This window comes from Triticum dicoccoides, chromosome 4B, assembly GCF_002162155.2.
Source record: "Triticum dicoccoides isolate Atlit2015 ecotype Zavitan chromosome 4B, WEW_v2.0, whole genome shotgun sequence".
In the NCBI taxonomy this organism is placed as follows: Eukaryota; Viridiplantae; Streptophyta; class Magnoliopsida; order Poales; family Poaceae; genus Triticum; species Triticum dicoccoides.
The window spans coordinates 567723576-567735791 of record NC_041387.1 but is presented as its reverse complement, the minus strand read 5'-3'; positions in this window follow the sequence as shown (position 1 = coordinate 567735791).

Below are 12216 nucleotides of genomic sequence, written 5' to 3'. Positions count from 1 at the left end.
ATTTAAATGTTGGTTATTTTTAGAGGTTTTCTGAGGCTTTTGAAAATTCCTCAATTCAAGTTTCATTTGAATTTAAACATAAAGCACACGTGAAGCTAGCCTAGGTCAGACCAGAATTAGGGATGTGACAGACGGCCATGGTGGGATAGACAAGGTTGCTTCTTCGTGGACCCTTCTTGGGTGGAGCCCTCCGTGGACTCGCGCAGCCGTTACCCTTCGTGGGTTGAAGTCTCCATCAATGTGGATGTACGATAGCACCACCTATCGGAACCACGACAAAAACATCCGTGTCTCCAATTGTGTTTGAATTCTCCAAACTCTTCCCTTTACATTCTTGCAAATTGCATGCTTTACTTTCCGCTGCTCATATACTCTTTGCATGCTTGCTTGAATTGTGTGAATATTGCTTGACTTGTGCTAAGATAGCTAAAATCTGCCAAAGACTAAAATTGGGAAAAGGGTAAGTTTTTAATTGGTCAAGTAGTCTAATCACCCCCCCCTCTAGACATACTTCTGATCCTACAAGTGGTATCAGAGCTTTGGTCTCCATTTGCTTTGATTTCCATAGCTTTTGGTGGTCATAGCCTTGGTTTCACAACCTAGGATAGTATGGCGTCTAGCGAGGGAAATTATCACCATAGAGGTCCTTACTTTGATGGTACGAATTTTGCTAGTTGGAAGCATAATATGAAAATGCATATTCTCGGACATAACCCCGCCGTTTGGGCTATTGTGTGTATTGGCTTGCAAGGTGAATTCTTTGATGGGAGAGAACCGACCCGTGAAGCTAGCGCAGATGAGTTGAAGATGTTGCAATACAACGCTCAAGCTTGTGATATCCTCTTCAATGGATTGTGCCCCAAAGAATTCAACAAAATCAGTCGTCTTGAGAATGCAAAGGAAATTTGGGATACTTTGATTGATATGCATGAAGGTACCGACTCCGTCAAGGAATCCATATTGGATGTGCTCCAAAGTCAACTTGACAAGTTCAAAATGAAGGATGGTGAAGGTGTCGCTGAAATGTACTCTAGGCTTGCTCTTATCACAAATAAGATTGCGGGCTTAGGAAGTGAAGAGATGACCAATAGATTCATCATCAAGAAGATCCTAAGAGCATTGGATGGAAAATATGATACCGTGTGCACATTGATCCAAATGATGCCAAATTACAAGAATCTCAAGCCAACGGAGGTCATTGGAAGAATTGTTGCTCATGAGATGTCACTCAAGGATAAGGAGGAACTTCGCAACAAGTCAAGTGGTGCTTACAAAGCCTCATGTGAAGACCCTACATCATCAAGTGAGAAACAAACCTTCAATGAAGAATTGAGCTTAATGGGGAAGAACTTCAACAAATTCTACAAGAGTAGAAGCAAAGAGAGAAGCTCTAAGTCAAGGTCCTACAATGACAAAAGATCTTCTAGTCGAGAGCGCAATTGCTACAATTGTGGGAGACCCAGACACTATTCCAATGAGTGTACGACACCCCACAAAAGAAGAGAAGATTCTCCCAAGAGAAGAAGTAGAAGAGAAGAATCACCGCCAAGAGAGAGAAGGAGTAGAGATGATCATGATGAACGAAGAACATCCTGGAGAAGCAAGGATTCGGAAAGGAAGGACAAGTCATCAAGGAGCTATACAAAACGAAGACATCAAGCTCATGTTGGTGAATGGGTATCCGGTTCCGACTCTGAACATCACTCCGAGAGAAGCTATCACTCCGACTCCGAACATACTTAAGATGAAGGTGTTGCCGATCTAGCGCTTGTGTGAACCAACTCCTATGACATATTTGATTCACCAAATGAAGGACTTGGAATATGCTTCATGGCTAAAGGGCCTAAGGCAACACACCCCGAGTATGTTGATTTCAGTAGTGATGAAGATGACTTGTTAGGTGATGATGATTTACTTGTTGACAACTCTAGTGATGAATACTATGATGAAACGTTAATTAATCATGCTAATCAACATAAAACGAATGACAATGATAAGGAGAAGATCGAGCTTCTAACTAAAGAACTAAACACTCTTAAGTTAGCTCATGAAACTATCTTAGAAGATCATCGAGAACTTTTAAGGGCTCACGAGAAGTTACGCTTTGAAAAGCTCAACCTTGAGCAAGAGCATGAGTTCTTAAAGGCAATCAATGATGATCTCCGTAAGAAAAGTTCTTCTTACATTGCCAAGCGTTTACTCTTATCAACTTACATGCCTCAAGTCAAGTCCATTAACAAGAACAAGAAAGATTCTTCCTCTAGTAGTAACAATAATCATGTTAAATCCAATATTGTTGCTTCTAGTAGTTCTCTTGATTCCACTAATGATTCTCTTAGCCAAGTTACACTTGAGCAAGAAAATAGCTTATTGAAGGGAATTATAGAGAAAGGTGTTTACAAGAGCCTTGCCGGGAGTAAGCAATTTGTGGAAATTGTACGAAGCAAGGAAGGCACCGGAAGAACCAAGGTGTTGGTTTTGAACGAAAGTTCAATGCCAATGGAGTTGAGTGGGAAGAAGATCAATATCCCAAGACGAAGTTTGTTCCACAACAAGAGAAGTATGATCCTACTTCCTTCAAGGGAACACAAGCTCAAGATGATCTTCCACCACAAGACCACAAGCAAAAAGGCAAGTACAAGCTTCAAGAGGAGATTGATGCATTTGAAGAAGCTCCCAAGGCCTTGGTCAAGTGGGTTCCCAAGACATCGTCAAGTTCTTCTTCATCAAGTACGACTACAACTCCAAGGATTCCCATCAAGATGATGTGGATCCCAAAGATGAAGAACTAGAGAGTTCTTGAGGGTGACTCCGCCAACATATTTCACTCATATCATTTTGGCAACAACAAGTGCAATCAACTTCCACATCTTGCACTAGTACAAGGAGTCACAAACCCTCTTGTTGGTAAGACAAGGGACAAGGTAACCTAATGCTTTCATGGACATCATCTTATGTGTGCATCACTCTATGTCTATGGATATCCTTGTTTGTTCCTTGTGGGACTAACTCGTGTAGGTATTGAAAGTGCAACTCACTCCAAAGGATTGCTCCAAATGATCATCATCAACACTGAGCATCCACATCTTCAAGACCTACATGAAGTCATCATCGACAAAACCCAAGGTTAGTTCATCCCTCTAAAGGGCGATCTCACATCTAGGGGGATCTTAACTCTAAAAATTGAGTCAAAGCAACTCTAATGGTGTGAACACATCAATGCATTATGTAAAAGTGGTAACCCCACTTGAGCTTAAACGATGAGTATGACCTATGATCAAATGTTCTCATTTGACTCCTAAGTCAATATACTCATATATAGATGACCTAGTCATCGCCAATTGTTTGATAGATGATAGGTTTGGTTGTGCATGCTTTGTCACATATTTCATTTGCAGTTTTATTGTGTGAGCATGTTGGTTGCATATTTAACTCATTCGAGGACATCCACTTGTTGCTTTGATTGATTGGCTTCTTTTTCTTTTGCCAAGTGGATAAACAAGAATGCCTAAGAACCTTCTCTAGATATCTATGCTTTTCTTGTCTCAAACTCTATTCATGCTACATCACAAAATTTGATCAAGTCAGTTTCGAACCACTCTGTGTGAGGAGAACTTGGAGTCCCCGATTCGTCATAGACTTAAACTTCCAAAACTTCTTTGTGCGTTTCGGTCTGACCGATTCTTCGATTTCGGTCATACCAAGATCACTAAGTCGTTCTAGGTTTTCAATCTCGGTGCAACCGATTTGAACTTTTCGGTCTCATCGAGTTGCTGTAACTGTCAATATTTATGCATCTCGGTGCCACCGAGTTGTTCCACTCGGTTACACCGACAGGGTCGGGCTATATATACTCACGGGCAAAATTTGGAAAACTTTCTCCAAACCCCTTCGCCCGCGCATAGCTCGCTCTACCACCTGGGTCTCCGGATCATCGACTTCGTCACCAGCCGCCTCCAGTCGCTGGTTTCCGCCGCTGTCAACGGAATTCAACCCCGCCGTTGCCGCCGTAGCGAGTTCATCGCCAAGCTAGGGTATGGACTCGATCACAGTGCTATCCCCGTCAGATTCCTAGTACATTGTGTTCATCATGATTCTTGCCACGATTGAAACGATTCTATCCAGTCAAAACAATCCTTAGATTAAAGTGAATTGAAAATTTAGGGTTAGGTTTCTGTCGAAACCATCTCGGACCCACCGAGTTGTAGAACTCGGTTCCACCGATTCGGCTAAGGCCATTGCACAAGTGATTCTCGGTCTAACCAAGAATTGCAAATTGGTGTGACCGAGTTCAGGACTCTGTGAAACCCTAGCAGTCTCGGTGCCACCAAACTGTGACTCGGTCTGACCGGGATCACTAGTTTAGGTCCCAAAAGCTGCTTCAGTATCACTGAGTTTGCAAAATCGGTTGATCCGAAATGCTTTCTGTGGAAAACTAAAACTAAGTTTTTGAATCATTCTTTTGCAAAAACCTCGGCATTTTGTGATGCTCATCCACTCTATCTCATATATATCGATTCACAGGGTTTGTAGTCAGTATTTTCAATATGTCTGATCAAAGTGACAGCCAGAACTAGTCAGAGGAGCAGATTCACATGAGTGAGGGCACTAGACCCTCTTGCACCTTAGATGATGGCAACAGGAGCACCCCAAGCAACTTGCCCAAAGCTGTCACCAGGGCCAGAAAGAATAAAACCTCAGAATCTGAGGATGAAGACTATGTGGCAGTTGAGGATGAGGCCACTTCCAAGAAGAAAGTGCTCAAAAAGGAATATGGCACAGCTGCAACCACTAAGCCTGGTATGCAGATCAAAGTGCCTGCAAAGAGAACTCTCATGTCTAAAGCCAGAGCCTCTACTCAAGTACCTGAGACATCTGATCCCAAAGAGGCTGTTGCAGAAGGGAAGAAGAGGAAAGAAAGGGTCAAGAAGACCATGGCTAGAGTTGTTGGACAGCCTTCCATGATGGAAGAGGAAGATGAAGAAGAGGTTGCTGCACCAGCACCCAAGGCTCCAAAGCTTATCGGTGATGCTATTAGGTCAGGGGCTGCATCATCAAAGCCCAAAGAAGCACCCAAAGCTGCCTCCAAGCCCAAGACTGCACCTAAGAGGAATACCAGAAGCAAACCAGCTATTGAGAAGAACAAGGCCCCAGTGCCTGAAGTTGCTGAAGAAGAAGAAGAAGAAGAAGGACAAGTTCTGAGAAAGCTGAAACCTAAGATTCCAGAACACAATGATGCTCATCTTGTGGCTGTGAACATGAAGCTGAGGAAGGATGCAGGACTTAGATAGTGGAGATTGTCTGATCCTTATGAAATCAGGAGAAGGACTGATGTTGACTACAGGTTCCACACTAAGAAACAACATGATTTCTATGAGACAGTGCTGCTGGACAAGAAGCCAATTGTGTGTGACATGAGGTGGGTGGATTGGAAATACATCAAGGAGAATGAGGAACACTATCCTGGAGTGTATGATAGCTTCAGTGCTTGTGGAGTTGCAGACTTTGTTGGACAGAAGTTCACAAAGTGGAATGATGAGCTCATAATGAAATTCTACTCCACAGCACACTTCTATCCAGATGGCAGGATAGTATGGATGTCTGAAGGTACAAGGTACCAGTAAACTATTAAGGAATGGGCAAATCTGATTAATGCCCCAAAGGAGAGTGAAGATGACTTGGATGCCTATGCCAAGAAGAAGAAGGATCACAATTCTATGGAACACATGTACAAGGAGATCCCAGATAAAGCTCTTGAAACTCATAAGTTTGGGTCTGTACATTTCCTTCTGTCAGGACTGCCAACCATCAACTGGATCCTCAAGCATACACTCTTTCCCAAGTCAAGTGACCACAACATGATCAGAGACCATGCTATCAATCTGCTACACATATTTGATGTGCCTCAAAAGTTCAAGGTCATGAGCCTCATAGTTGAGACTATCAAGAGGACGGCAGCAGACCAGAAGAGAAGCTATGGGTATGCCCCACAAATCCAGGAGCTGATTAACTTCAAGATGGGCACAGGCACATACCAATTGGACAAGGAACACTTTGCTATCTATCCAGGCTTTGAGGACAACAAAGTGGTTATGAATGAAGATGAACCATCTTCTGTGCATGCTCAAGCAAAGAAGGAGAAGGCAAGGACAGAGAAGGCTACCAAGATGCCAACAATGGAAGAGGCATCTCAATACTTTTTGAAGAGCAAACAAGATCAACTAGGCTACTTGATTGCATCCACTCTGAGGATTGAGAAAGGGCTGGCCACCTGGACTCAAAACCAGGAGAGCCTGGAGAGGATCATGGAGCAGAAGTTCTATGACTTGGATGTGAAGGTAACTGAGATCCAGTCTGTTGTTGAGCAGCTTCAGGATGATATGCAGGAGAGGAAGGGCAAGACAACCACACATGCATTTGCCAGAGTGCCTAGAGCTTAGAGATCAGCTGCAGTGCCAGTGGCAGACACCAGAGCCACTTCATCTGCACCAGCTACAGCTCCTACAGCTCCAGTGCAACCAGCTTCAGCACCTACACCTCCAGCTCCTTCCACATCAACTGAAGTCTTTGTCCAAGGATCCATCTCTACACCACCACCTGAAGATCAAGCCTGAGAGTCGATCTAGCACTATGCTTTTTCTATGAACTTTTTGGTAACTTGTTTCCAAAGGGGGAGAAAAATGTATAGATCATAGGCTTCGAGAGAGAGTGTTTCTTTTTGTTCTCTCTTGCTTTGGTGGTTAAACTTTATTTGCTTTTGCTTGCTTGAGATACTACTTTATTGTCTGCGTGATACAATGATGATCATGTGTTTGATCATATGCTACATTTATGCTTGTTGGATGACATTATCCCATTTATCTCTATGTGATCATTCACTTTGCTTGGTGATGAGTGCATGTATTCAATCTTTATTATTTTGAGCACTCCACCAAGATGTATGTGACATGGAAGAGTAAACCATGAGCCTAACTCTTTGTGCATTTGCAGTCCAAAGCAAATCTTAAAACTATGCACAAATTTAGGGGGAGCTTTTGCTTATCACATACTTCTCAAAGCGACGATGTTTTTCACTCTTATTATCATTTGTCGAAGCTTTGGTCTATATGTTGTCATCAATTACCAAAAAGGGGGAGATTGAAAGTGCAACTATCCATAGGTGGTTTTGGTAATTCCTAACAACATATAGCTCATTGAGCTAACATCATTCGAAGATGAACATTTTAGGAAAAGCTCAATGAATGGCATGGCATGGATGAGGAAAGTGGATCCCTCAAAATACTAAGGATAAAAGGATTGGCTCAAGCACAAAAGCTCAAGACTCTACATTTTATATTTTAGTGATCCAAGATCACATTGAGTTTATAGGAAAAGCCAATACTATCAAGGAGGGATGAGGTGTTGCTTAATGAGTTTCTTGCTCCACAGTGCTTAGTGATATGCTCCAAAAACCCTCAACTACTTTCTCATATCCACATATGACCCAAACCAAAAGTCAAACTTGGCCCAACGAATCTTTCTACCTGGCGCCACCGAGTTGAGATGTCATAGCCACTGCCACAAACCCTAGGCAAATCGGTCTCACCGATAGGGATCTCGGTCTCACCGAGATGGGATTGTAATTCCTCTGTTTCCCTTTGTAATGTTTCGGTACCACCGAGATGAGCGATCGGTCCCACCGAGATTGCAATGTAAACTCTCTGTTTCGCTTTCGTAACATTTCGGTCTCACTGAAATGAGCGAACCGGTCCCACCGAGTTTACCTGACCAACTCTCTGGTTAGCTTATTACCAAAATTGGTCCCACCGAGTTTGTGTAATCGATCTCACCGAGATTATGTTATGCCCTAACCCTAACCATATCGGTCCTACCGAGTTGCATGTCAGTCCCACTGAAAACCCTAATGGTCACTAGGTTTACTAAATCGGTCTGATCGAGTTTGTTGATTCGGTCCCACCGAGATTGGTAAATTGTGTGTAACGGTTAGATTTTGTGTGGAGGCTACATATACCCCTCCACCTCCTCTTCATTCGTGGAGAGAGCCATCAGAACAAACCTACACTTCCAACTTACCATTTCTGAGAGAGAACCACCTACTCATGTGTTGAGGCCAAGATATTCCATTCCTACCATATGAATCTTGATCTCTAGCCTTCCCCAAGTTGCTTTCCACTCAAATCTTCTTTCCACCAAATCCAAATCCTGTGAGAGAGAGTTGAGTGTTGGGGAGACTATCATTCGAAGCACACGAGCAAGGAGTTCATCATCAACGCACCATTTGTTACTTCTTGGAGAGTGGTGTCTCCTAGATTGGCTAGGTATCACTTGGGAGCCTCCGACAAGATTGTGGAGTTGAACCAAGGAGTTTGTAAGGGCAAGGAGATCGCCTACTTCATGAAGATCTACCGCTAGTGAGGCAAGTCCTTCGTGGGCGACGGCCATGGTGGGATAGACAAGGTAGCTTCTTCGTGGACCCTTCTTGGGTGGTGCCCTCCGTGGACTCTCGCAGTCATTACCCTTCGTGGGTTGAAGTCTCCATCAACGTGGATGTACGATAGCACCACCTATCGGAACCACGACAAAAACATCTATGTCTCCAATTGTGTTTGAATTCTCCAAACCCTTCCCTTTACATTCTTGCAAGTTGCTTGCTTTACTTTCCACTGCTCATATACTCTTTGCATGCTTGCTTTAATTGTGTCAAGATTGCTAAAATCTGCCAAAGACTAAAATTGGGAAAAGGTTAAGTATTTAATTGGTCAAGTAGTCAAATCACCCCCCCCCCTCTAGACATACTTACAATCCTACACTCATGTAGGCATCATCATACGTATTCAAGCCCAGCCAGTCCGGAAGGCCGATTCCAATGGTGGAGAAGGGGTCTACCAGAACAGCCGCACTGCTGTGGATGTTGTGCAAAATGATGGTGGTATCTGGCCAGAGGTATGCAAGCCAATCTTCGTTGGCATCGACCCAGACCTATATATAAGACGGTGGGAAGTGGAGAAATTACGGGATGGAAATGGAATAACTAAGTACTACATGATCAAACTCCATTACTGACCTGCTCATCGGACAAAATCCGACTACCTCTCAATATCGGCAACTCTAGCGGAGTCAATGTGCAACCATGGCCAGGGAGCGGTTGATTGTTCGAAGGATTGTCCCATAGAAGAACCTTCTCCTTGAGGAAGCATGGAAGACCAACAAGCATGGCCTTTTCCCAAGCTTGTTTAAGCACCGTCTTGAAAAGGTTGGTGTAGGAAGCATCGAGTCTTGCGGCAGTGAAGACGTCGGAGCGGCGTGCGATTTCTCCTAGAGAATCATCGTCATAGTCTCCCAGCCCCGACGAGTAGGAGAACCGCCTGGCAAATCCATGGGAGCATAGTAACCGCAGGGCCTCGTCCCTTCCAATTGTAGATCGTTCCTTAGCAAAGGGGTGAGGCTACTATTTACTACTGGTACTAGCATTATGGAACGTTATGCGATTGCATTATACTGTAAATATTAGCACTAGTAAGAAATTTTTGGCACTAGGTAGTAGTTTTTGGCGTGGATTAAGAAATTTTGGGTATGATTTTGCTATTTTTTGTACATGCCAACTAGTGTCAAAAAACGTCTTACATTATGTGACGGAGGAGTACGTACTCGTACTGTAGTAGTACTAGTACTACTTTTTCTCAACTAGTAGTGCGATGTACTGTACTTCTAGTCTAGTCTAGTATAGTGCGCTAGTTTTGAACTCTTGAATCTCAGGGCCAAGGAGCTACAGTTGGAAGTGGAGGGCACTACTGTTCTCTAGAACCATCGATGTACTATCAATGCAGGGAAAGTACACTTGCGTAGTGGCCTAGTGGGTACTCTCGGTGCTCTATTCAGCCGCTCCTCTCACCTAGCTGGCCTACTTAGCTGCTCCTCTCACGCACACACTAGCAGCCTGTTTATCAGCAATGGTTACTGCGGGGGCAGAACATTTGAGTTATTTGATACAGCAAGACTAGGCTTTTCGCTTCCATTTGTGGAGGTGTAATGGATCTCATCGAACTTTGTTAGTAGTTCCTTCTTTATGAATGAGATGAAGCAAAGCTTTTGCCTCCGTTTCAAAAAAACATGTCAAGAGGAATTTCTTTTATAGTAGAGCCGATAAAGGAGTGAAGTCCATGCATGCAACTCCACAAGCTATAGAGTAGTAGTAGAGCACTTTACGTACAGAGCCATATTGCATAGTTCCCAATGCCCCGCCAGGCTTTTCCGGCTCCTCGGGCTTAATTGGGAGGCACTAGTTTAAATATGCTACTAGCTGATGAGGAAGCTGCAAGCAAGGTGCGGCTGGGGCGAGCACGCGAGCCACGGGATGCTGGGAAGGAAAACCCGTTCACGTGGCTAGGCTATCCAGTGCACCCAGATTGTGGTGCCGCACGTCCTTTTGACTTCAAAACTCAAACTAGCCGTGTAAAATATTGGCTCGCAGTGAAGTTACTATTTAGAAAAAGGCCACCGTGCGTTCGGCCGGGATTGAACCCACAAAACGAGGTATACACTCCCGCGGCCACTAGTAGTACTCGTTGGTGTACAACGCAACCTAGAATCGCCTTTTGTCGCTAGTAGTATGTACATTGTTCCTTACAAGAAACCCCTAATAATGCAAGAAACCACTAAAATGCCTAGAAACTACTACCACTTGCATACGTGGCAGACTTAAGATAAGACTACATTATCAACCATTGTACATGCTCTTACCAACCAGGCCTACCAAGAAACGACTACTCTACAAAGTGCCGTTATAGGCACGTTTCAACCCATGGCCCAGTTTGGATACATTTGTTGTCAATCTAACCCTGCCATCCAAACACCACTTTGGTTAGAGTTAGTTCAGGGTTAGAATCTAACTCTAACCTCTGACAGGGCCCATGTCGCCCATTAAGTCAATGCCTTCTATTCGACCGGGCGTTATGACTTGTGGGACCTACATGTCAGTCGGCACAAAAATCCCCGAGTGACCTCCTACCTCCGGCCCATCCACCTAGTCATCCTCGGCCATGGGACGCATCTACCACCGCTGGCAGAAGGCGAGGTCAAAACCGCCGGTGGTGCGGAGCCCATGTTGCGGCTGCCCGGATGCCAGCTCCGTCTAGCGCTCGCGGCCGCTAGCTAGCCAAGATAGCTCCATCCAGCTGCTTGTCTGCAGGGTTTGCTAGCTAGATTGGCACGGCAGCGCGGCAGCTTGCTCGTGCGCGCCACGCTAAGGCCAGCCATCTGGCTCGAGTGAAGGCCAGCGCGGCGGCTCGCTCGTGAGTCACGCTCGGGCTAGCTGTCACATCCCTAGTTCTGGTCTGCTATGGGTTAGCTAGTCTTGTGTTGCATCATGTTTAAATTTCTCTTAAACCTAAAATGGGGATTGACCCAAACCCTAGCACAAATGAATTGTCACGACCGGTTTTCCGGGTATCAAATTCCAGAAAGAGATCATCGTGCTCATCAGCCCCAGGATTACTGTTAGCTGATGAGGCACCAACTTGATATAGAAATTCCAAGCAAATACAAAATATGCAGTACAAGACCATTCTGGTCTGTGAGTATAACAAATGGTTCCTAGTGGTTGATGGCGGAAGCGGGCTGTGAATCGTCAGTGTCTATGGGACTCCATTTCCCACGGGAACAGCTGACCAGGTTAACTCCTATCTTCGCGGGGCTGCTATCACCACAACATGGGTTCCGGGGTTGTCCTCACGGTCGCTCCTCTTCGCGCAAGAAATCTGGCCAAGACAATAGCCAAGGACAAGCCAGTGAGTACTTTGAATGTACTCGCAAACATTATGAACACAGGAATAATATAATAATGATGTGCTAAAAATCATTTTCATGCTCATGACGTCAGTCACAAAGGTAAGTAAATCTCTGAAGCATGTAAGCAGGTTATTTATGGAATTGCAATAACACATTAATAATAAAAGGCACCGATCGGGCATCTGAAGCGACGCCACATAAAGGGCTTTAAAAGAAATGCCACCGTCGGGCGTCTAAGCGACACCACATACAGGGCTTTAAAAGAAATGCCAGAGTCGGGCGTCTGAGCGACACCACATACAGGGCTTTAAAAGAAATGCCACAGTCGGGCGTCTGAGCGACACCACATAAAGGGCTTTAAAAGAATTGCCACCGTCGGGCGTCTAAGCGACACCACATACAGGGCTTTAAAAGAAATGCCATAGTCGG